The following is a 25,552-nucleotide window of genomic DNA, read 5'->3' on the forward strand; positions in this document are numbered from 1 at the left end:
CCTTTGGATATTCACACGGGGCAAGTGGCATTTTAACGTTACTTCTACATGGAGAACCCTAAGTGTCTGACACTTGGAAAGTGTGTTGACTCAGCAGTCATATAACTTTCCCCATTTCTGGTTTATTCCCATTGAAAGAACAGTTTTGAAAATGGCTTTCTCAGCAGTGTAGGAACAGAATGGGATACAGTGAGTTCAGTGAAAGGATCAAATTCCTATCATCTCAAGGTTTGCATAAAAGTACCTGAATTTCACTGAAGAGGTTTTGCTCATCTCTGCAATTAGCACTCCAGCACAAATGCACAGGCATGTGGCACATCACAAAACATTTGGCTTCAAGCAGAATGGAAAATATTTAGTCTAACCTCAAAAGAACAGTATTTTTACTGATTAAAAAAAAATCAAGTCATACTGTGATGCTGGAAAAACAGGTGCCAGCTCTCACCAAGGCTGTAGGCATCAGCTAAGCACTGACTAATTCATTGCTGGAAACCACACCAGCTCACCTGTATGTTAATATTGTTCAAGATGGGTGTTAAACTTGTAAGAATGTGTTTAATGTTTAGACTCTATAAAATGCTTGTCAATTGCTGCATGCATTAATCTTACTTGTAATATCTGTATTCCATGTTATAGATAATATATACATTTTGCTTTATAATTGTAGAGCTTCGTGCTCTGAACTTGTGAACCTCGGCAGGAAAAACTGTTGCCCCGCCTATTCAGATGAGCTATCAAGAGTAAATGGGCGATGTTTTAACATCACACAACAAAGGCTGGTTTAATGGCCTTCTTACGCCCTTGAAAGAGCTCTCTGTGAGAAAGGAGGACCCATCAACTTGAATTCTGGAAGAGAGAAATAAGGTTAGCTGACTTGGAGAGTTTTCATCTTTTTGCTTACAAGGGCTGGAGCTAAAAAGCAAAAGCAGAGATCCCCAGGGTCAACCTGGGTTAGCCCCCAAAAGACATTCACTACTGACAGATTATTATATCTTTGTAACATTTTGGAACTATAGACTGAACTCATTGTGTATATATGCTGCCTGCTTTAACCTGAAAATAACTCTGTCATTTCTTTTCCAACTTAATAAATATGTAATTAATTTACTATAGGATTGGTCACCAGCATTGTCTTTCATGTGAAACTGATCTGGGGAAAGTGACTGGTCTCTTGAGATTGGGAGCAACATGAATATTTTGTGTTTTTTGGTGTCGGTGTATCACTAGGTCCAGATTTCTGGGTGGCAAGACATTCTGGAATGTTCAAGAGGAATGGGTGGTGCATGAATCCCCCCCTTTCTGCCGAGGCCCTGCCCCCTCGCTCATAGGAGACACCCCCCTGCGTGCCCAGAGGTGCTAAGGCCACTGCTAACTCGAGGCTAAAGTTTCTGATCTTACCAAGAGATCCTCCTGCAGAGGGGTATCCTTATGCCTCTGTGAAGTCAAAGGGACTGCAGATCACATTGTAGGTTTCAGCCTCAAATAACAAAAGATATCTTTAGTTAATAGCCTATGGAAGGGGCTTCCATTTATTAACAGAATACTGATTACAGGCCTGAAATACTATACTTCATAAATGTAAAGCTCTTTATTGTACAATAGTTTCTATGTTTAATTTTTAAGTTGTTTTGTTCATATATTTGCGTGGTGGACAATGTTAATTAGGGTGTATTTTTGGTGTCAGATACAACATGCCTCATTTTCAATATTAAAAAATTATTTTTACAATTTGGTATACTTTTCCCAGTTTATCCTTAAAATCAACCGTTATTTTGTTTGAAAGTTCTAATACTGCTGTGCTATTTTATATTTTCGGAAAGGTACCAATTTAGTTCTATTTCTACTGCTTTAATAGACCATTGTAGTTAATTATATATTCCGATGGCTCTTGTTAACTGCAAAGGACATTGACAATTCCTTTAGCTACTACATTCACTGATTTTTTTAAAAGACAAGGATGATGAATATATTTGATTTATACTTTTCCTGTGTGATGATGCTTCATTTAGATTAATGAAATCTATACCTGAAGTCTTTATTTAAGCCACTGTGATACTATATTTGCTTCTGATTCCTTTAATTCACGAGAAGAAGAAATAAAATACATTAATGAATAACACGAGAGTTGTTTGGCATACAGCTAAAAATTTTGTAATTTCTGAACAGACTTTTCTCCTTCTCCGAAGGTACACATTAGGCTTTTAATGATGCATGAAGACGAATCCCAATTGTAAATGCACAAGACGTCTGTAATATTTTAGGGAACAAATAATTAGCATTTTGGAAATGTGCGTTCATCTCACACAAGCAATCTGGTTCTCCTCCTCCTTCCTGTTTTGAAGGCAATAGCCTGTGTTACATCAGCCATCTGCAGTTCCATAGACAGGTGCAGGGTCAGCCTCACAGCTCCAAGCCTGGAGTTCAGAGAGAGCTGAAAAATTTGCTAAGCAACTAAGGAAAATTTCCAAAGTCGTTAAAAACCAAAATGAAAAAGACAATCATTAATCCCCAAATAAATTGATATTTTGTTTTAGTTTTTGCTGCAGTTCTCTGAACGTGACTCTATCCATATGTGTACACTTTTAAAGCTCAAAGAGAATGGTAGCAAAATATATATTAAAAACCTTAAATGGCAAAAAAAAAAAAAAAAAAAAAAGGAAAAGAAAAAGCTTTTGTGTTCGGAGTTTAACTTCTTAGTTGGTTTAGCATTTGGAATGCCTTAGAGTTCAACAGACAATCCTAACCTATGGAATGCTGTTGGAATTATTATTATTTATGCAAAGTACTACCCTAATACTAATTTAATCATGAATTCCTTTATGAAATCAAAAGGCCAAACAGTATTTATACAATTGCTCTATACATGTCTAAAAATCCTAAATAATAAGCAATTTTCTACATACAAAGAACAACAAAACATTTATAAGCATCTGATCAAGATATTCACAAATGTGCTAAACCCAGGGGAGGTTAGAACAATATTGGTCAGCTCCAATGTGGTTAGGCAGGAGTTAGAAATTAATCCTTTAAAAGTTTACTTTTCATACCCTTTAACAAACAAGTGATGTCGTTGCCACTTACTGACTGCAGCTAAAAGGCAATTTGAGACTATTCACCCTATTTCCAGTCTCCATCCAAATAAGATTTACAACCTCCTTATTCCCCAAGGCCTTTCCTCCCCTCCATCTTGCTGACCAATGTTTTTTCCATACACCTGGATTCACATAAGCTTTACTTTCAGATAACACTTATATATGGGATGGAAAAGTTCATGTCAGCTCCTTTTAAGACAGATTATTTTTGTTTTATTTAAAACCATCTTCAGTCACCCCTATCGGTTACACTAAAGGCTTGTCTATCTGGAATAAATCACCTAGGGAGGTTGTGGAATCTCTGTCATTGGAGATTTTTAAGAGCAGGTTAGTCAAACACCTGTCAGAGATGGTCTAGATAATACTTATTCCTGTCTTGAGTGGAGGGGACTGGACTAGAAGAGGTCCCTTCTGTTGTTCCCTCTGCATGCCATCCCCGCTTTATGCAGATAGCTGGCACAGCAGAACTCAAGCAAACTCCAATGACCACAAGATCCATTAAGGTATGAAGGCCTCCGGCCAGGTTTATTGTTGATGAACCACTGTACTAGTATCCAGCAGACTCTTCAGGAATATTAAGATATATATGCCCATGACAAAGGATACAGCTCAGTGGATGGCAGGACTTTCCATTCCCCGCTCGGCTGGTCAAAGACACTCTCTCTGAGATATCTTTTTATACGCTGAAACAAACACGTTACGTATTACAGTTCTGATGTATCTAGGTGCCGCCCTCTGATATATTTGGGTACCACCCTTTGTCTTGTACCTCTATCCATCATGCTGTCATCCTGACCTTATCTTTAGGATGGGTCAGTGTGTTCCTATTACCTTTGGGGAATGTGGTGGTATCAGGGTGTTCTGGTACCACCCTTCTAGAATATGTTTGCGTGTATATTCTTATACCTACTTATAGCACTACTTAGGAATGTGTGTTTCTGCAATATCAGCCCTGTTCCTACCAGATTCTGTGAGCTGGGACTGCCTCTTGGCTCACAACTGAACTTTGCTTAATGGCAGCAAAGCTTTGACCACTACTTTAGTTCAGGCCTCATACCAGGCCTCTGTTACAAGGGCTTATGTTTCAGGCCCTCTTCCTACTACACCTTCCAGGCCTACACTTCTATGATTCTACACATGAAAGCTGCTCCAGAATAAAGTAGGATATGAATTTAAAGTGGCATAGCTGTTCCAAAATAACTCCATTGTGTAGACAAGTCCCAAGAAAATACTCTGACTGCATCACCAATTTCTCCTCCTTGCAGGAAACTGATCTGCAAGCCCTCAATAGCTACTACCATTTGGCCGGCCAAGGAGCAACAATACAGTTAAACAATATTCAGTTTTCGTATTATTTGATTCATTCGTTCTTGAGCAGTTGAATCTGTATAGATGAAATACATTTTGTTTAATACTCAAATTATACTGTGTGATGTAAAATCAGACCCACCTTTAAAACTCACTTCAATTGTTGATGCAATGAAATTTCCTTTTGTCTCACACTGCAAAAGCTGAAGCAAAAACTGCTAAGTATTTTGGGGAGGTGAGTACACTTCCATAATATGGAAGCCAGATGTAGTAATTATTCAAGCTGTTTTTTTCTGTTATACCTATGACAGAAAATAAAATATATTTGAACAAATACATAGTATCTATATGTTTGTTGTTCCCTCTAGGTTTACTCAGTTTTGGTTTGTTTTATTAGAAAATTGCCGAAACAATGAGCCAGCCCGTTTACTCTATTAGAACTAGTTTACAGTCACACTGTCATACATGGTGAATTCATCATCATCACCTTTGTTTATGCTGTAACAGGATGTACCAAAAGAGTGAAAGCAGCACTTAACAGAATGTAGGAAAATCATTAATAATCTCCCTTTTCTATTGAAGGTAATAATATTAATCATGGGTGAAGAAATTTAGTAATCGTATAACTGTAATCCCCATAGGAGCTCTGTTGTAATTTACTAATTAAAACCATGGCACAATATTATAGACTAAATCTGAAATTACAGTGTGCTGTTTTAATAATCTTTTAACTCCCAAGCAATAGCACCACCTAACTAAGCACACTCTTCCTCTTGCAGCACAGTTTGAAAGGTTGATAGTGCCAGGTAAAAAAGGCAACATGGATTATAAAAGTGATAGAAACATAATGACTTTGGTGTGGGTCATTTCCTGGGGAACTAATGAGCAAGCAGAATTATCTTTTCCTGATGGTTATTCATGTACCAGTAAATGCCACCTGCTTCAATTCTTATTGCTTAATCAATACACACGGATTGTAAAGCAGAGTTAGTAGTGAATGGAATATAGCAAAATATGTAGCCAAGGGAGTCACAGAACACACAAAAAATGCATTTGAGAGCTTTATATCCCCTGTTCTTCTCTGATTCAGCCTGAAATGACATGGCCATAGGTGTTCAGCAACCACCCGGGAGGGTTATGGAATTGAGCACTCCTGCAAACTGACTTCAATGGGATGGGTGAACAATTCTGTGCTATCTTAGAGTCCAAGCTGCCTGAAATACAGATTATTTTTAAAATTTATTTTTATCATTTCAGGGTGAAAATCACCCCTGTGCAGAGGTCCAGCACAATGTCTATACACCACATAATTCCCACTAAAGACCTTGGATGCTGGGATTTGGATTAACAAAGGGATTTAAATGCTTAACTGCCACTCTAGTCTCTTAAATCCAACATTTAAGCGCCATTGGCGTTCACAAAATGGCCACTCAGTTGCTGCCTAAATTTGGATTTCTGATCATGTATAAACCTGCACAAAATAGCAGGAGGAGAAGATGGTGCCCCCCTCCCTTATAACCTTTAACCCAATGTTTAGAGCACGCAGAATGTCTGAGACCCAGCGTCAAGCCTCTGCAGCTTTTCTGTCAGCTTTTTGCTTTTCCAAAATTACAAGGAGTCCTTTTTTGGATGCCACAAGTGTATTTATTGTACTTTTCTCCAGCCAAAATTTTGGTCCACTGTAGGGAGATCATAGTTGGTTTTGCTTTGCCTCAGATCATATGCATTGTTTAAGTACTATGCTAGTTTTACAGGATTCATCTTGTTAGGATATAGATATTCAGGCCTGTCTGTAAAGGCCTGTACTTTAAGAATTTAGGGGTATTCTTATCACTTGGCTAGTTAGAGGTATAAAAGAAAGAATCAAAATCACTGTCTGCCAGTGTAAGGTCCTTCTCTTACTGTGACAGTCTGAGGCCCTGTTCTTAGGCTAAGGCCTTTGGCTAAGCAGCAGAGGCAGCCATAAGCTCACCTTCCAAACTAGTCACATTGAAATAAGGTGCTATTGGGCTGTCAGGCACTATCAGGACAGGATTGTATTCCTATCACCTCCAGAGAAAGGGAAGTGCCTAGAAAATGTAAAAGGAAACTTAGTTTGATAGCATCCTGTCTGGCAAGAACTCACTTATCAATAGCTGGGATGTGAAATCGCACTTCTGTATTGTTTTGTCATTATAGTTCCCACTTTGCTATTGTTTGTCTGTATAATCTCTGTCTGGTTCTGTGATTGTTTCTGTCTGCTGTATAATTAATTTTGCTGGGTGTAATCTAATTATTGTGGTGGGATATAATTGGTTAGCTAATCATGTTACAATATGTTAGGATTGCTTAGTTAAATTTCAGTAGAATGATTGGTTAAGGTATAGCTAAGAATATTACTATATAAATTAGGGGCAAACAGGAAGTAAGTTGGGATTCGAAAATAAGGAAAAAGGAACTTGTATTTAAGCTTGCTGGAAGTTCACCCCAATAAACATCGAATTGTTTGCACCTTCGGACTTCGGGTATTGTTGCTCTCTGTTCATGCGAGAAGGACCAGGGAAGTGGGAGAGTGAAGGAATAAGCTCTCTAACATATCTGAGGTCTTTTCAGCAGAAAAATATTTTAATATGAAACTGTGTAATATTTTAGAAGTTTTTGTATGGAGGAGGTTTAAGGGAGTTCTCCCTTAATGTATGGCACTTTACTATTGTCCATCATTTACTCAGGAGGCATTTTCTCACAACCCTCTGGTGACTGTTGTCTCTCCAGTATGCTTTGGGTCACTGAGTCCAAAGACATATTCTGGTGAGACTGATCTATTCCCCGGGTTACCCTGCAGTTTCAGAGTTGTCACTAGAATCAGAAATTCTCTGTCAATTAGTATATTAACAGTAGCCTCCCTGATGGCTTTGTCCTTGTTAGAGCTGAAAATTCAGATTAAATTTGAATGTACAATATGCAGCTTTCTGAGGTTTTAGTGAGAGAGGGAAGATGAATCCAAGCTGACTGCTTTCCACCACTTGCAGTGAAGCCTCAGCCCCTTGAATGCTACTCTGTGTCCTGGAATATGTTGAGCTTTTTTTCATGCAGAGCCTTTGCAGCTGCTGACACTTCATTTTCATAAAAATAAAATGTTGAGTCACATGAGGATTTGTGAAACAAACAGGAATGATTAATACACATCTTAATAACACAGAAGACAGGACTTTTGTGAGGTCTACTGATGTGTGTACTATTGTGCCATTGTGTTCAGCCTGTAGTGGCTTGAGGAATATCAAACAGACTAAAACTGTTGACTTAAAGGCAGAAAATGGGAATCCAGTCAGAAACATTGAATTCACTGAGTAATGTGTGTGCTGCAGTGACAGCAATCTATCAGTTGCAGTGTTAGGTTGAGGTTTGATAAACAGTACCCGTAATATTACATGGATTTAGAGATTGAAAATATTACCTCATTTAGAAACGTTGAATTCAACCTGGAAGCATGCGTGCTCTGATGGCATTGTTTCAAGCCTAGGGGCTTGCAGAGTTGAGGCCTTGAGAGATCTGTGAAAAGTAGCAGCAAAAGTGTGGATTTAGAGGACCACATCGCCAGCTGACATAAATTGGCAGAACGATGTTGATTTACACCAGCAGAATATGTCCTAAAGATTACAGTAGAGAATCCAGTAATAAAATCTTTCTGACACACAGGCTGGGTCATTATTAGCTGATCAATACAAAGGAATTGGGTTGATTGTCTTTTAGAGGGACAAATTAAAAACTAGAATCTCTGTCACCAGATGAACTCTCATCTTTCTTGTATAATAGTCTTGGGGCTAAGGCTTAGCTCCCCCAATTCCTCTGACTTCTTAAAGCATATATTTTCAATGGAAAAGGAACAGTAGATTTTTAAACTACCAGCTATACTTAATGCAGTATCATTCTCTGGAAGCCAAACATTCCCTGGCAATTCCCAGGCTCCTTTTGTCTTCCTCACTAAAAGCTTGATACAAAGTCCAGAGAAGTCAATAGGAGCCTTCCCACTGACTTCAACAGGCATTGAGTCAGGCCCCACTGTGCAGATTCAGAAAGTTACTTGAGCATGTGAATAATATTATGCAAAGGAGCAGTTCTGTTGAAGTCCAGGGGACTACTCAATGCTTATGTACCTTGTTGAATCAGAGTCCAGCTACACAGACACCGCTTCCCTTTCTGACTATTGGAAAAAACACAAATATATTTTGCTTTTGGATATTGGGATACATTATGAAACGAAGATAATCTTAATAGATCATTGTTAATGTATGGAATGAGAATTTACTAAATAGATATGTGAGATTAACTCACATACTCAGTTGCTTATTGCACTGATACTTTTTCTCTTCTGTTCTAGATGCCTGATCTGGGAGCTGGATCCTTCAGATATTATTCTTGCTGTTCATAATCAGCCTCTGCAGATGGCCAATAATTTATCTGGCTTCATGTACTCAAAAAAGGAAGTGGATATTATCAATGCATAATGAGAAATATTGTTCCTTTTCTTAGTACTATATCTCAGTTTTAATTGAGACTTTACTTTGCATGTTCAATCAGTAAAAAGACGGTTATAAAACTACAAGTTGTAATTATAATGTTCTCACAGATACATTCCAGATGTTAATGTCAGAATAACAATGCTTAATACAGACTGTCAGGTGATTAAGATGTGTGTTTTAACATATTTCACAAATACATAATTAGTATATTTTATTTTTGATTTCCACAGTCTAAGTGTTATTTTATGAATAATCTGGGTGACTGATATGTGGGCTAAGGGTGCTGTGATTTCAAATGTTCCCAAAGTAAGGAGTTTTACGTTTTCTCCTGGGAGCATATCAGACTCTTTGACCATCTCCCTTTTAACCAGTGAAATCTGCACAGCAATATCTCTCCATGCTTGGCATACCCTGCCACTAACCTTGGCATCTTTGTCCAATTCCATAGGTTCAGACCTTACAAAGTTTACTAACACACCCTCAAGTATTTCAGGTTTCAGAGTAGCAGCCGTGTTAGTCTGTATTCGAAAAAAGAAAAGGAGTAGTGACTCCAAGACTAGTCTCTAAGGTGCCACTAGTACTCCTTTTCTTTTTTCAAGTATTTCAGTGTGTCCTGAGTTCACCATAACTATGCATCCGATGAAGTGAGCTGTAGCTCACGAAAGCTTATGCTCAAATAAATTGGTTAGTCTCTAAGGTGCCACAAGTACACCTTTTCTTTTTGCGAATACAGACTAACACGGCTGTTACTCTGAAACCCACCATAACGATGTTAACCTGGACAGGATGGGACCCGAGTTTGTGGCAATATCTCCTCATTTGTTCAATAGAGCCACTCTCAAAGCATTTTCTTGGGTCCATGTCCTGGGACGGGGGTGAACAAATCTGGGACCCCTTTTTACAATGGGCCTCTGCACGTTCCTTTGGGGCTTTCTTTCAATACCCATTCTGGCCTGCGCATACAAATCATCAGCCCAAGCAGCTCCCATAGTGCGTCAAGACAATTTTTTCCCATATGGCAGCTCTGATTTCATCTGAGAAAGCATTAAAGAAATGTTCTTGGGCAAATAAATCAAACAATCTCCCGTAATCCCTTTCTGCCCTTTAATCTATTTTTTCATATAACCACACATTATATGCTTGAACTCCCCATTACTGATACTGTTGTGCTTCTTTTAGGTTTCTAAATTTTACATGCTATGATTCTGGCATCATCTGAAACCATAACAATGCAGCTTCCTTATATTTATCATAGTTCATAGCTTCCTCCTGGTCCATGCCAGTAAAGACCTGGAAAGCTTTATCTGAAGTTTTAGGGACCAATACAGACATTCATTTGTACTTAAGGATGCCAGTGGCCTGGCATATTCTTTCAAAAGCAGTTAAACACTCTTCTGTACAGTTTGAGTCTTCAAAAGGTAGACACAGGCTGTCCCAGCTGGGTGAATGCTGGGGAGAATTAGCCTTTGATTGGGGAATACCTTTCAATATTCTGCACTGCATTTCTTGTGCCTCCATTTGCCACTGGTATGCTCTCTTCTGCTTTGATTGCCAGCATTTGTCGCTGTTAGGCTCGTTGACCTGGGCTGCCTGGATTGCCTCCATTCATCTCTGGTGGGCCCACTCCCCTCTTCTTCCTCAGTAGCTTTCTTCTCTTGCATTCTCAGCTCTGCCAGCTGTATGTGGTGCTCACATGCCACCTTGTCTCTGAGGATCTCTAATCTGCTCAGCTCTACCTGAGCAGCCATCTCTTGTTATGAATTATAGTCTGGCTGGTTTTCCAGTTCTGTGTGGTCTCCTTCTTCATTCTCCTCCTCCTGCTCAAAATACTCAGTGAGTGAGGATTTCAGATCCTCTGCTGATTTTCCCTGGTGAGGTAAACCATATTTCAAACATAAGCTCCCAACCCTCTTTTTATCCATTGTGTCCAAGGACTTTAATTGGCTCATTTTCCCCTTTTCTTGTTCTATTTCGCTTAACCCAAAATAAACAAAAGAAAATAATAAACTGTAACTTTGCACTTTGGCTCCTCACTTTTGAATCCTTTAGGGTCTGTTTTTGCAAGTGTTTGCAGTGTGAAGCACAGTTTACCGATATTGGGGGTGGAACTCCTGTAAAGATTACACCACTGTGACATTGGGGAACACCCAGAGCAGTAAATGGTTCTGCCACCTCCTGCCTTGTAATTTGGGTGCCTTAATGCTGTGCTGCTAAGGCGTGGGACTTTGACACCAGTAATCAGCCTATAAGCATAGGATTTCACCCTGGCTTCCACTAGTCTAGTTACTCTTTCCAGGGTGACCTTCTAGTTCTGAGTGTCCCCAAGTTCTTAACTCACAGACATTCAGACTTTTTGCCTCCAGTTCGTTACCCCTGAAGACATGAAACCTGACCCCAATTATCCATTGGGAAACACACTTTGGGAACACACTTCTCACAGTTTGAATTCCAGGGACCTGCTTGGGGTAAACAAACAAATTTATCTAATAGACAAATCATAGCTTCCGAGATGAAATAGTAGGAAAAGCAAACACATACAAGTTACAGAGAAAAAAAAAAACAGACACAATCTCAGGCTTTACACTTCTCTATTACCTAAATTCCCTTTTATAATACAAATTACATATTGTCTCTGAACAGTTTCCTAGCATGCCCTTTTGTTGTAGACGGGAATCCAGTGTTTCACAAACAGCACCCTGCTTAGATGATGGCCCTCAGTTGCTGGACAGACTTCACTTTAAACCCCTTTCTTTTTAATGGGGTAATTTAGGGTTACATAGCAGAGGGGAAACTTTCCCCTTCTTTGATTTTCAAGATTGGGTTTTATTTTTCAGTTTCAATGTCTTTCCATTAACTCGAACAGTCCACCATTGTCTTTCCCTGGGTTATCCTAGGTGTTTGGAGTTAGTTTCATGTAAACAGCTAGCCTGGAGGATGAACCCTCCCAGCCCAATTGCATCACCCCTTGTTGTATGCAGTGTTGTTGTGCCCGTATTGGTCCAAGGATATGGGAGAGACAAGGCTGGTGAGGTAATATCTTTTACTGGACCAACTTCAGTTGGTGAGAGAGACAAGCTTTCGAGCTTACACAGGGCTCTGGGGAAGCTGTAGTTGCACCACAGTTAAAATTACAATTTCCTACATATATACACATGCATACATTCATAACCATAACCTGTACACATATCTCCTACTGACCATCAAGTTCAGAACTTTACAAGCTTTTGTAAAAGACCTCATTTGACATATATTTATACTCAATAAAATTGTATGCAACCTATTGATTTAATTACTTATTCATAGGCGTTCAGACCCCCAGTTGCCCCCTTGGGGCATCAGGACTCTGATAGTCATAGACTAAAGACTGAAATACAAAGATGCTCAGTTTTAAATGGAAGCACATTTCAGAATATGTGGAGATATATTTTAAAGTACTGAGCACAGTTTTAGGACTAAATCGGTCCCTCTGCTCCACTTCAGACATCCTTTTAAACTAACTAGTAATTTGGGGGTGCCTTGATTTTTGGATTACTAACCTATGACAGCTTAAATGGGCCTGATTCTCAGCAAGTGCTGAGAAACCACTCTGAAAATCAGGTCCTTCAAGTCATGTACCCCAAAATTGAGTTACCCCAAATCACTAGTTACTTTTGAAAATTTTGGTCCTTTGTGGGTCTGCAAACACTAAAGCGAGACCAACTTTCTCCTAATTACATTTTATTTACCTACCATTTTTCTAAAATGCCAGTTTTATATATATTGATATCATTACTGATAATTTTTAAAAAATCAGCCATATTATGTTTATTTGTGGATAAGAAATGTTTTCTGCAAGTTTAAACACAAATTAAATATTAATTTCATGGCCAACAAAATAAATTTAACAACTAATTATCTGTACAATAAAATTCCAGGAATGGCATACTGAAGCCTAAAATGTCTTGAATCAGTATGAAGTGATGGAAGCTGCTAAAAGCATGGCCAAGAGCTCTTTTTGTTCAGAATATCACCAGGTTTAGTTACCACTAGATTTCATGGTCTGTTACCATCCAGTTTTTAAGTTTGCAATCTTTTTTACATTACACATTTCACCTGTTTTGTTTCCAGCTATAGTAAGGCATGTATCTATGCTATGCCAAGAGTCCTAGACCATTCTGACAGTTGAGGTAACAACCAATCACCACCTTTACTCTACACCTAATATTCATGCAACAATTTCATTGGTTGTATGGGGAGCCTGCACAGAGGGTGGATTATTTTGCCCACCTGACACTCATACAAATCAACACAAATCTCCTAGCACAACACTCCCAGACACAAATCAACACAACCACCTACACAACACCACAATCAGCTTGCACAATAACCCCAAACACACAGACCCCACCTCACTGCAGCACACTCTTCTCATTTTCCCCCTGCACAAAATCAATCCACATCTCCCAGCACAATACAAGCTGCATGCAAATCAACACAACCACCCACACAATAACCTCAAACATTACTCTGGAGCCTATAATGTCTGGTGAGTCAATGTGAAGAGATAGGAACAGCTACAAGCATGGTTGAGAGCTCTGTTTAGAATATTAGCAGGTTCAATCAGCAATGGGATTCACGGTCAGTTACCATCTTTAAAAAAACATGACTTTATGAATTACACTTGTGCAACAATACTGACGTTCAGATACTATTTACGTACATAACTCTGTAACTATGCTTCATTATTATCATCATAGATTCATTCATTCCACTGTTTATTAAGACATCAATATAATATTGTTAACAAACAGTAATAGATTCAAGGAGTTCAAGGGATCATCAAATCATCTAGTCTGACCTCCTGTATACTAAAGACCTTAAAATTTCACTCAGTTACGATTGTATTGAGCCCAATTACTCAGGCTTGGATAAAGCATAGTTCCTAGAAAAACATTCAGTTACCATTTCCCTTGGTAGTTGGCCCCAGTGATTATCACCCTCACTGTTCAAAAAAATTTACCTTATTTCTAAATTAAATGTCAGCTTCCAGTCATTGGTTCTTGTTATGCCTTTCTCCACTAAATTATAGAGCCATTTAGTCCCCTGTATTTTCTCCCTGTGACGATACATACACTGCAATCAAGTCATCACTCAATTTTTTTTTATAAGTTAAACAGAATGAATTGTAAGGCTTTTTTCTTCAGCCCTCAGATTATTCTTCTGAATCTTTTCTGCTCCCTTTCCAGTTTTTCCACATCCTTTTTTGATTGTTGATACCAGAACTGTGTGCAGTATTCTAGTATCAGTCTCACCAATGCTCTATAGAGAGGTAAAATCACATCCCTACTCCTATTCACTACATTTCTGTAGATATATACAAAGATCACATTAGCCCTTTTTGCCACAGCATTGTCCACTCTGACCCCTACATTCTTATCAGAGTCACTGCTTTCCAGGGTACAATCCAACATCCTGTAGGTGTGGCCTGCATTCCTTGTTCCCTGCTGTATAACTTTGCACTTGGCTGTATCAAAACATTTTGTTTGAATGAGCCCAGGAGTGATTTTATATTTACTTCCAGATTATTGCTGAAAACGTTAACTAGCATTGGGCAAGATATTGATCCCTGTGGAACCCTACTAGAAACACAGATAACTACTTTTCAAGCTCTGTCATTTAGCTAGTTTTTAATATGTTTAACTGATATTCTACAGTGCTAATAGTTTAGTCACAATGCCAAGTGGTACTAAGTCAAATGCCTTACAAATGCCTTACAAAAGTCTAAATATATTACATCTATGCAGTTACCTTAATCAACCAAACTTGTATTCTCAAAGAAAGAAGTCAGGTTTGTTTGAGAAGACCTATTTTTCATATAAGTATGTTGGCTGGCATTCAGTATAGTCCTATTCTTTAATTATTTATGAATTAAATCCTGTATCAGCTCTTCCGTTATTTTACCCAGAATTGACATCAGGCTAACTGGTCGATAATTATCGAGGTGTCACAGATCTTGTCTTCTCCCCTTTCCAGACACTGACTAAATTGCTGTGGGGAAATCTCATTTCTGGATCTTGAAGTATTTTATGCTTCCCTAAGTCTCAGAAGATTGCAGAACTGTTTCCTCCTGTGTCCTGTCTGGCACATTTCCTGCAAACCGGCTATCAGACTGCTACCCTTTCATTGAAATGAAGGTGCTCAACCCGCCTGCCTACAACCCCAGCACCAGTGCTGACCCCCAAGCTACCTCAGTAGCTTATACACACAGAATCCCACTGAAGTTGTGAACCTTCTGGGTTATAGTTTGACTCTCTTAGGGGCAATGTGGTAGATTTGGCATATTACACATAGACACCATCATTCTAACACCATTGTTCTTTTATTTAATAGATAAAGCACAGATAATTTAGGAAATAGACAGGCATTCTAAATGTAATGCCCCTTACTAGTTCAACCTTCCCTTGGGAGTCTTTAGGACTCCATATGTGTTGAGGAAGGCAGGTTTCCTTTTGGCTCATGAGGCTACTACATGCAGCTCCTCTCAGCTTGATCTGGTAAAAAAATAGGAAGGATGAAGTAAACAAATAGAATAGCACCTGTCTTTTATAACCTTTCAGGCCCTCTACTGGATGCCCTCTAGTCACCTGAGCAGGCTGATCAGGAAACCCCTAGCAGGTGACTAACCAGTTCTCAGAGTTGGGAGCTAGTCAATTTTATTTGAGCTATTCCATTTCAATGGGAGAGCATTTTAAGTCAGATCACCCTCTCTTTGTTATTCCCTTTCTACCAGCTTTTGGAATTTCTATCCAACATCAAGGAAACAGACAATAAGAGAAGGCAAATGGGCTGCACATTCAAAGTGGAGTTTGCAGCTTGGTAAAGATATAAACTGAGTTCATAATCTCCCTGGAAATAATAAATAGTACAGACATTCCCCAAATTATCATACCTGATCATCCCAGTTGCCTTTTTTGAATATTAAAAAGGCATTAGCACTCTTATGTTCCTCAGGAATTGCCCTGGTTTCCCAAGATTTATTAACAATGAACATGAGTGGGCCAGATATCTCCTCATTCAGCTCTTTAGGGACTGTTGTGTGCAAGTTACCTGACCATGCAGATTTCAAAATATTTATTCCTAACAGATGTTGTTTAACATCCTCTTTGGTTACTAATGTAATGGAAATACATACAACATCCTCAGCACATCATCCTGCTTTTTTTCCAAATACTGAACTCAAGCTTTTTAAAATACCTCTGTCTTTTCTGCATTGTCATTTTGAATTTTACTATCTCTGTTAGACCCTCAATAGAGGTCTCCCTATGGGATGGGGAGCGAGCAGATACCGGACACAGTGTTGGTATATAATACTCTAAATGCTTTTTACTGATTACAAAACAAATCTTATTCACTCCACATTCACACCCCAAACATACTATACCAGAGTTCAAAGGTCAGAATAGTCCCAATGGCCAGTCGAGATTCCTTCCATTGGGATAAGATCATAAGATGTGGGGAGCCAGCGAAAACCACATCTATATCTACATGGGACTCTGGATCAATAAACGACTCCCATTTGCAGAAATCCCATTTATAGTCTATTCCATCATGTCATCGGTTCTTTGCCTTTGTTTACTAGGCTTTCTACCCACACAATTCCAAAGAGACAATCCTGGGCAGGCCGCCATGATCCAAGGCATGCCATTTCCTCCAATTCTTATACAATTTTATATCAGTCCAGCTGATGTTGTTTCCTTTTCAGATGATTTTCTGTATTTTTCTCTGAACATAAGATTTTTTTTGAAGAAATAGTTCTAATAGTCCTTGACCTTAAGTTCTTGCTTCAGTTGCTAACTTGCAACGCACACATTCATGTCAAGCACGTATCATTCATACCAGGCCTCAATTACCTATAACATATTACATAGATATATGAATCACCATGTGTGTATATATATATATATCCCCAACATTCCTCCATCTTGATACACGATTAATGCCATTAATTATTGTATCACTTTATAATTTCACAAGCAATTCAATTTTATATATCACTTGATCCAAAACTTCTTGTCACTTTCTTATCCAGCAGCGTAAACATAGCATAATAAAGGTTAACAATATCATTAATACAAATAATATGACAATAGGGTGTAGCATTAAATTTAGAAGATCTGTGACATTGGGAGACCATCCTTTAAAAACATCATACCAATGAGAAATTGCCAATTCTTCTCCTTCTTTCCCCAATTTTAATATTTGACCATTGTGGGTCAAAATGTTTATTTTTCCCAGCTGAGCATACATAGATACATCTTTTGCATATTGCCTGATTTTTTTCGCTTGTTCCCAATGTATCCCCATATCAAAGGACCAGTCTACATCTTTTGGTTCCCAAACAATTTCCTTTTTTAAAAATAGAGGACCTTGGTAAATAATGACGTCTGTTACATTACATTTACATGAATTCAATTGGTCCTTTTTTCATACTTCCCCAAAATATGTGTTTTTCAGTAGTTACCACACAAATACACCTGTTGCCTAAATCAGACACTCTTGTGCCATTAGAGGCTAAATATTGCATGGTACATTGTCTACTTGAATGCTTCAAATGACATCCCTCTAGGGACCAAGTTAGTTGTGGGCGCTCCCATTTACTTCATCCCCACTCTTCACAATATTTCATTAATTCTACTAATTTACAATCCCCTTCTTCTTGAATCAAGTGTGTCCCACTTATTTCTATTTGCCATAACGCTCCATTAATAATTTTTGGCAACATCCAGGCCATTGCTGCTTTTCTTTGCTTCCCTATGCTGTGTAACAGCATTCTGCCTTTCCACTCTCCCCTCAGAGTGGCTTGATCCCAATTAAACTCAATATATTTCTTCCGTCCTGTAATTCGTTGATTTCATATATGATGATCTTTGAACCATTCAAAAGGCTATTGTACATTACTTAGTAGATTGACCATTCTCTCTATGTATTGTATCCCATAAGTTTGCAATTGTACACGTCGTATTGCTAGGGCTGTTTTATTATCAATCTCAGACACACCAAATAGATTTACATTTAGAGACGTTTTCAAGGCTTGGGCTTGTTTCAATTGAAGTCCTACACTTCTTACTCCTTATTCTGATAATGCACCAAAATTTTGTGTCACATGTGTCTGTATAGCCCCCAAAATCTTACCCAAAGCTGACATTTCCCCTTGGAATGTCTCAATATCAAATCAGTTTAAAACTCCAGATCCAGCACCAATGCTACCTATGATATATTCCCCTATACCTCTCTTATTTCGTATAGTCCCATCTCCCCATTGTTGTTGCCATGCTTGTAATAGAGGCAAGGCATCTGGCATACACTCCAGATGTTGTACACTTATGTTTACTTGTGCTCCTTCCAACCAGACTGTTTGATCCACAATAGCTGGGGCTTTGATTACTTCTCCCCTCCTATATGGGTGCTCGTTTGCCATGATTCTTGGTGCAATCTTATTTACTGGTAGCTGATTAAGAAACATTAAAAAAATGACCATATCCCCCAAAATATATTCTCCCATTAATTTTCCTAAAGCAGCTGAATTTTGTCATTATGGAAGAATTTGCTATTACACTATATTCCCATAATTTAAGAGCCATTGACTCATTCCATCCCACATGAGTATTAGCCAATTCTTGTTCATTAGTCACATCTAGGGTGATTACATCAAATCCCAAACTCTAAAAGGTACATTTCAGGATACTCACATTCAGATTGTTTTCATCATAAATAAATCGAAACATTAGGTGGCCTTCCCCCCTTAGTACATACAGATATCTCCATTGCTCTTCCAAATATTTTGGCTTTTAGATGTTCCCATGTCACATTTTTGTCATCTTCCCACCGTACTTCAAATTTTACCTCAGAAGGTTTTTCTTTACATTTGGTTTTGTTTGGTCCTGTTTTTCCCATTCTGTCCCACGAATAGTCAAATGTATTATTCCCTTTGATCTATACCACCATCCTAGAGGTGCCCCCATATGTATATCCATGTACCCCTTAATTTCCCCAAATATTAAAAAAACATAAAAACCAAAAACCATATTTCCACTCTTTTTGAATTATGAGGATCCTCAACATTGAAGCCATGTCCATTATTCCATAGGAATAATGTCCGATGCTTCCGGCTGTATTATTGTAAATACTTACACTAACCTCTTCTATCTTCGGTCAAGCTCTGGTATTATTTTTTTCTTCCTAAAATATAATGCACACAACACAATTCTTCTGCTAAGCACAAAGTGCAAAGCAAAGCAAACATAAGCAATAAACCAAGACAAAAATTTTAGCACTGTACCCACACTCAAAATCCAAGGTCCATACAGGATAATCTCTGGAGCAATTAGGCATTCCTTTCCCTTTGTAAGATAAATTAAAAGAAAAAAGAAGGGAACATTATTTAATCTTTAGGCCATAACTTTAATTGTGATGTGTGGACCCACTTTCCCTTTCCCCCTTGTTAATCTGCACTACAGTAGGTGAAATTTTATTCATGATGGAAAATGATGCAATCCATTTAGACTCCAGGACATGATTTTTCTATGTTAATTTCAAATACATTACTCTATCTCCGATTTTCCATAATTTACTGTCCTGAGCTACATGAGAATCCACAGTCTCTTTCTTTTTCAATGGCATCAGTCAGTTTAAATTCCATTTTCTTAAGTTCTATCGGTAACTCCCTTACTCACTGGGTAACTGATACCTTGTCTTCTTCTTCTTCTTCTTCTTCTTCTTCTGGGTACAAAAAAAGGCTCCACAATCTTATAGGCCTTCCAAAGAGAATTTGATAAGGCTGGTAGCCAGTACCCTATCAGTCACTACTTTGGATGGCCACCAACACCACTGGCAATTTATCATCCCAATTTTTGCCAGTTTCTTGCACTACTTTGTGTAGAGCTTGTTTAACAGTTTGATTGATCCTTTCTACTGTCCTGACGATTGAGGATGATAGGGGATATGTAGTTGTTGCTTTATTCCTAAAGCTTTTAACAAATTTGTAATTACTGCTCCTACAAAATGTGGCCCATTATCTGAATCAATACTTTTGAGTTCCAAATCTACTAAACACTACCTCCCACAACTTTTTTGTCAGTGGTCTCTGCAGTGTGATTTCTGGTGGGAATCGCCTCCACCCATCCAGAAAAGGAATCTACTATCACTAATAAATACTGATTCACTCTTTAGGTCTTAGGCAATTTATCAATATAATCAATCTGTATTCTACTCCATGGCTCCACAAATCTTTGGAGCAACAAGGGTATCAAATTCAGCGGTCTATTCCTGTCTTCTGCACACCTTATGCAGTTTCTAACAACGTTTTCTACATCCTCTTGCACCTTAGGCCATATTCCAATTTGTTTTACCTTAAAGAGAGTATTCTCTATTCTTTGGTGGGCCATAGAGTGACACAGATTAATAATCTCATCTCTTTGAAGTTTGTCAGGTACCCACTTTACCTCTCCTATTTATTTAAGCACCGCATAGCCACCTTGTATATTCCAGTTTCACCATCTTTCCTCGGGTTTAACCTCCTGTTTTATGGCTTGAGCTCTAGTAACTGCCACAACTCCCAAAGGTTCCTTTGCTGCTAATTTAGCTAAAGCATCCACTTTATCATTCCAATATTTTTCATCCCCTTCTCACTTTTGATGACCTTCAATATGTCTTACTATTAATTCTCCTTGGTTTTTTTCAGTCAGTCATAGATAGATTTCCAATCCTCCTTTTGGACCAAATTTTTCCCAATGATTCTTTTTCAAAATCCCAATCCAGTATAACATTCCTTGTACCACAACGTCTGAATCCATATAGACATAAAGACAGTCTGAAACATTATTTTTTCTGTTTAAGCAGATCACTAAGAGCTCTGACCTCTGCTCCCTGAGCTGAAGTCATACTCATAGAACCAGAAATAGTTTCCCCATCAATTTGTACAGCAGCATATCCCATATATGGCTTAGGGTTCTCATGGTATGAACCACCATATATGTAAACCAAACCTCTTTTTCTACTAGGCTTAAGACTTCATCTACCTGGGGTGCTTCTTCAACTAACTTCAGTTAAGTTTCTGGAAGTGGGCTTTCATGCTCCTCTCCTTCTGTCAGGAAGGCATATGGTAACATCATTGCTTGTTTGTTATTCTCGTAAGTAACATCTCTGCTAGTTAACATCAAGGTTCATTGAGCCATCGTGGTATTTGATACTCCTTTCCCCTGCAGTTTCCCTGATAAAATATACTTCAGGGGAGAGTGAGGTGTTTGTATTATAATAGGGGCTGTGCCAGTAGTCAAAGCAAAAGCTTCAATGGCCCACACAGAAGCTCAGCATTCTCTTTCACAGATCCCAAACTGCTGCTCTATAGGGGTTAATCTTCTAGACTTGTTTGCTACAGGTACTAACTTCCTGTCAATTTCCTGCATCAATACTGCTGCTAGACTTTGTTGGGTTGCTGCCAACTTAATCACAAACAGCTTGTTTATCTCTGGGAATTTCAATGCTGGAGCTTTCCTCAAGGCTTGTTTTAAATTACAGAAAGCTTTTTCTTGTTCAGGACCCCAATCCCATTCTACTTTCTTTTTTAGTAAATGCCACAACAGTCCAGTTATAGTGGCAAAATTCCAGATGTGTTTCCTTAAATAGTTAAACCCTCCTAACATAACCCTCAATGCATGAGAATCATCTGGCCTTGATAAATTCATTAATGGTTTCACCCTTTGTTGATCTACCCGAATTCCTTGTTCCCTTAGGGTCACCCCCAAATAAGTCACTCTCCGCTGTACTAGTTGGGCTCTCTCTTTATTAGCCTTGAAACCCGTTTCCTGGATGAGTCTCAACACTGTTTTAGTCCACTCAGTCACCTCCTTTTCACTGTCCCCCCACACTAATATGTCGTCTACATATGAAGCGGGCCCAAGAATCAGGATGCAGTGGGATGGTGAAAAAGCAATTTGCCAAATCTAAGACAGAACGATTTAGAGGCTCCCTGTATTCTTGCCATTACTTGAAGTAGATCTGCTACTATTGGTGCCATGGCGGGCAGAAGGGGGTAGCTTTATTCATTTGTCTAAAATCCATTGTCAATCTCCAGTCTCCTGAGGCTTTTAATAAGGGCCAAATTGGGCTATTTGTATGAGGAATTCCCCTGTTGTTCTAATGATTCAATTATTTTCTCAATTCCTGCCTCCGCTTGCACAGGATATTTATATTGTCTCTGTGGTGGCACTTCGTCCCCCATGATTTTAACACATGCTTCGCTTTTACCACATTCTGTTTTATTCTTAATCCATGCATCGGGAAACTCCTTTACCCACACATTCTGTTGAGCCAGTATAATCTCCTCCACTGCTTCTGCATATTCTTGGAATGTACCCTGCTTTCAGGATGCCTTCCATCCAGCTGGAGTTCCAAATGAACTCCATTAGTGAAATCCAAAACTAACTAATTCCTCTTCAGAAAAGGAGTACCCAATATTACAGGCTCAGCTGCCTGATCTATCTGAAGCATTTGTTCTTTACAACAAAAATCCCCACCCCTCACCCCTCCGGGTATAACTATTTCTACCGAATGATACATTTTTCCTGTCACTCCTTCCCCAATAAAGGAGGCTGCTGTAATGATCTCTGACACGTATTGAGTCAAATCACAATGTCTATTTACAATATTTACACCGGCCCCACTATCCAATAGGGCATCTTTGTGTCCATTATTTCCCATAATGACAGTTGTCCTAGGCCTCCCATTTGAATCCCATCTTAATCTAGTTACCATCCCCCACTCCTGAGGACCCATTTCCAGTGGAAGCAACTTGTCATTGGGTCTTCCCTGTAGAGGGTTTCTCTGAACCCTCAGCTTGCATAGCTGCAACCTTTTTCTGCTCCTTAAACATTTCTTCTTCCATCCTTTGCATTTCTTTGATCAATTCATCAGTACGTCTCCCATTCCACTTATCCATGTCTACTCCCCTCAATTTCAATTACCTCCAAGCAATATTACGAAGCACACCTACTCCCTTCTGGGGCTTATTTTGATTATTCTACTCTCTACCTCCTTGGGTGGGGTGTTTTGTCCTCTACCATGGCCTCTTCCTCTCTCGCGGTGCCCTGATCTATAAGAAATCTCATTTGAATATGTTATTGCTTCAGCAAAAGGTACTCTGGGTTTCAATCCTTCTACCTGGCTTCCCCCTTTCATCATGCGTTGGCATACTAGCCAGTGCTCCAGTGCATTCATAACTGTTAACCCCTCATCCTGGGCTGCTTGGTTCACCACATTTGTACACATCACTAATAAATTTCTGTCCAATCCTTCAAACACATTATTCCAAAATTCCCTCTGATTCAAATTAACTGCCATCAAAGAATCAGCTGTGACATGTCTGGCAACCTCCACTGTGGGATTAGTCACTGGTTGTATTTCTCCAGCCAATAATCCCAATATTATTCTCCTTAACAGGTAATCCCTGGGTGAATCTCCAGGCTTCATGTAATCTGCACTGGATAACACCTTCATGGGTCTTTGACCTATTTCTTTTCCTAACAGCATAATAAATCATGGTATCAGTTGGTGTGCTTTTGGCTGCCTGTTCGAAGCATTTTTCACTCGATCTACTGCCTGTCTAATCTCTCCAGTGGTAGCTGGCCTGATTAACCTATAAGATTCACTCATATTTAAATTCTCTGTTCCTCCTAACTCTGCCCACTGTGATAGCCATGTAACTAAATTTTTCATATTCACTGGGCGTAATGACTTTACCATCAACTGTAAATCTGATGAACTCGCAGGAATTATTTGTGTCTGCTCTGACTGTATCTCCCCCGCTGTATCCTTAATGATTGATCTCCGTTCTAGCACTGCTACAGACTTTTCTGGTTTAGGCTCTCCCAGCCAGTTTCTTATTTCTTCCCTCAACTTAGTATAAAGCCCCTCTTGAGTTTGGTCAAATTCCGTTTTCTCTTGACCCCCTTGCAGATACTCTCCATACCACATATCATTGGAATCCAAATCCAAATCTCTCTCTTTTTGACACACAGCCGCAACCTACAGCTCCTATGTTTTCCCTTGCTTTTTCAATGCTGCTATAATTTTTTGTCACCAACTGTGAGAAACGCTTGCGATCTCCTCTTCCTTTTTCTTAGTCAAATCTCAAATTAACTGTTTCATTCCTATCACTTGATGGTCTAATTTATCTTTGTCTGCTTTAATCTTTTCCCAGTCCAGCATTCTTTTCTCCAGTTCCCTATTTTGTTTCCCCATTTGTTCTAACTGAGTTTGCATTATCTGCCTGCCTCACTTCCCGTTCCAAATTTTCCTGGCAAGTTTTAAAATTCTCTTGTAATGTTTGTAATTCTGCAGACTTCCCCCTTACATGCAATTGCCTTTTCTATAGCTTGTCACAACAGCCATACTACGGCTGTTTGCTTTTTACTAGCATTAGGCTTGTACAACTATACATATATTTCGAACATGTTTTGTAAGGTATCAAGTGCTAAATCTGGTTCCACTGCACCTTCCATCCAAGGGCACGTCCCAAATGCAATAATCTCCTTCTCTAACAGAGAATGGGCTTTAGCTTTAGTCCACTGGGGTGCCTCTCCCACCCCTTTACTTCTCTTCTTAAACAGCATTTTAAACATTATTACACTAACACCACATGGTATCTCCCCACACATTTTTTTCCTCACAAATTTCACAAATAAGGAGTCACCCTTATTAATCTTAAATAAGGACTCCCCCAACTCTGTATGACCCCGTCTCAAAATCCGACACTCCTTAATATCTCTCTCCCCATTCCGCATTCTCCACCACAAGTTAGATCCGCAATAGAGGTCTCCCCACGAAATGGGGAGCAAGTAGATACTGGACACAGTGTTCGTATATAATACTCTAAATGCTCTTTATTGATTACAAAACAAACCTTACTCACTCCACATTCATACCCCAAACATACTATACCAGAGTCCAAAGGTCAGAATGGTCCCGATGGCCAGCCAAGATTCCTTCCATCAGGATAAGATCATAAGATGCGGGGAGCCAGCGAAAACCACATCTATCTCCACATGGGACTCTGGATCAAAAAAACTACTCTGATTTGCAGAAATCATAGGCATCCATTTATAGTCCATTCTGTCACGTCATTGGTTCTTTGCCTTGTTTACTAGGCCTTCTACCCACACAATTCCAAAGAGACAATCCTGGGCAGGCCGCCACGATCCAAGGCATGCCATTTCCTCCAATTCTTATACAATTTTATATCAGTCCAGCTGATGTTGTTTCCTTTTCTGATGATTTTCCGTATTTTTATCTGAACATAAGATTGTTTTTGCACAAATAGTTCTAACAGTCCTTGACCTTAAGTTCTTGCTTCAGTTGCTAATTTGCAACGCACACATTCATGTCTAGCACACGTCATTCATACCAGGCCTCAATGACCTATAACATATTACATATTACATGGATATATGAATCACAATGTGTGTAATATATATACCTACCAACATCTCCATCTAGTAATGGGCCTATACTAGTCCAAGGGTTTCTTTTGTTCCCAATATACTTAAATTCCTTCTTATTGTCATTAGCCCTGCCAGCCATGGAGTTTCCCTTCTTATCTTTAGCTTCCCTTATACATTT

General features: G+C 39.0%; 1 long non-coding RNA gene across 1 annotated transcript; it reads right to left on the reverse strand.

Moving 5' to 3' along the window:
- Positions 1–1,385: 1,385 nt before the first annotated feature.
- On the reverse strand, positions 1,386–25,178 carry LOC114020804. The gene is made up of 5 exons (XR_003565556.3): positions 10,381–25,178; positions 7,834–7,928; positions 4,543–4,702; positions 3,699–3,775; positions 1,386–2,443 (listed from the first exon to the last, which is right to left on the reverse strand). It is a non-coding gene; the product is annotated as an uncharacterized LOC114020804 (long non-coding RNA).
- Between the last annotated feature and the right edge of the window lie 374 nt (positions 25,179–25,552).

Source organism: Chelonia mydas, chromosome 1 (assembly GCF_015237465.2).
Source record: "Chelonia mydas isolate rCheMyd1 chromosome 1, rCheMyd1.pri.v2, whole genome shotgun sequence".
Lineage (NCBI taxonomy): Eukaryota > Metazoa > Chordata > Testudines > Cheloniidae > Chelonia > Chelonia mydas.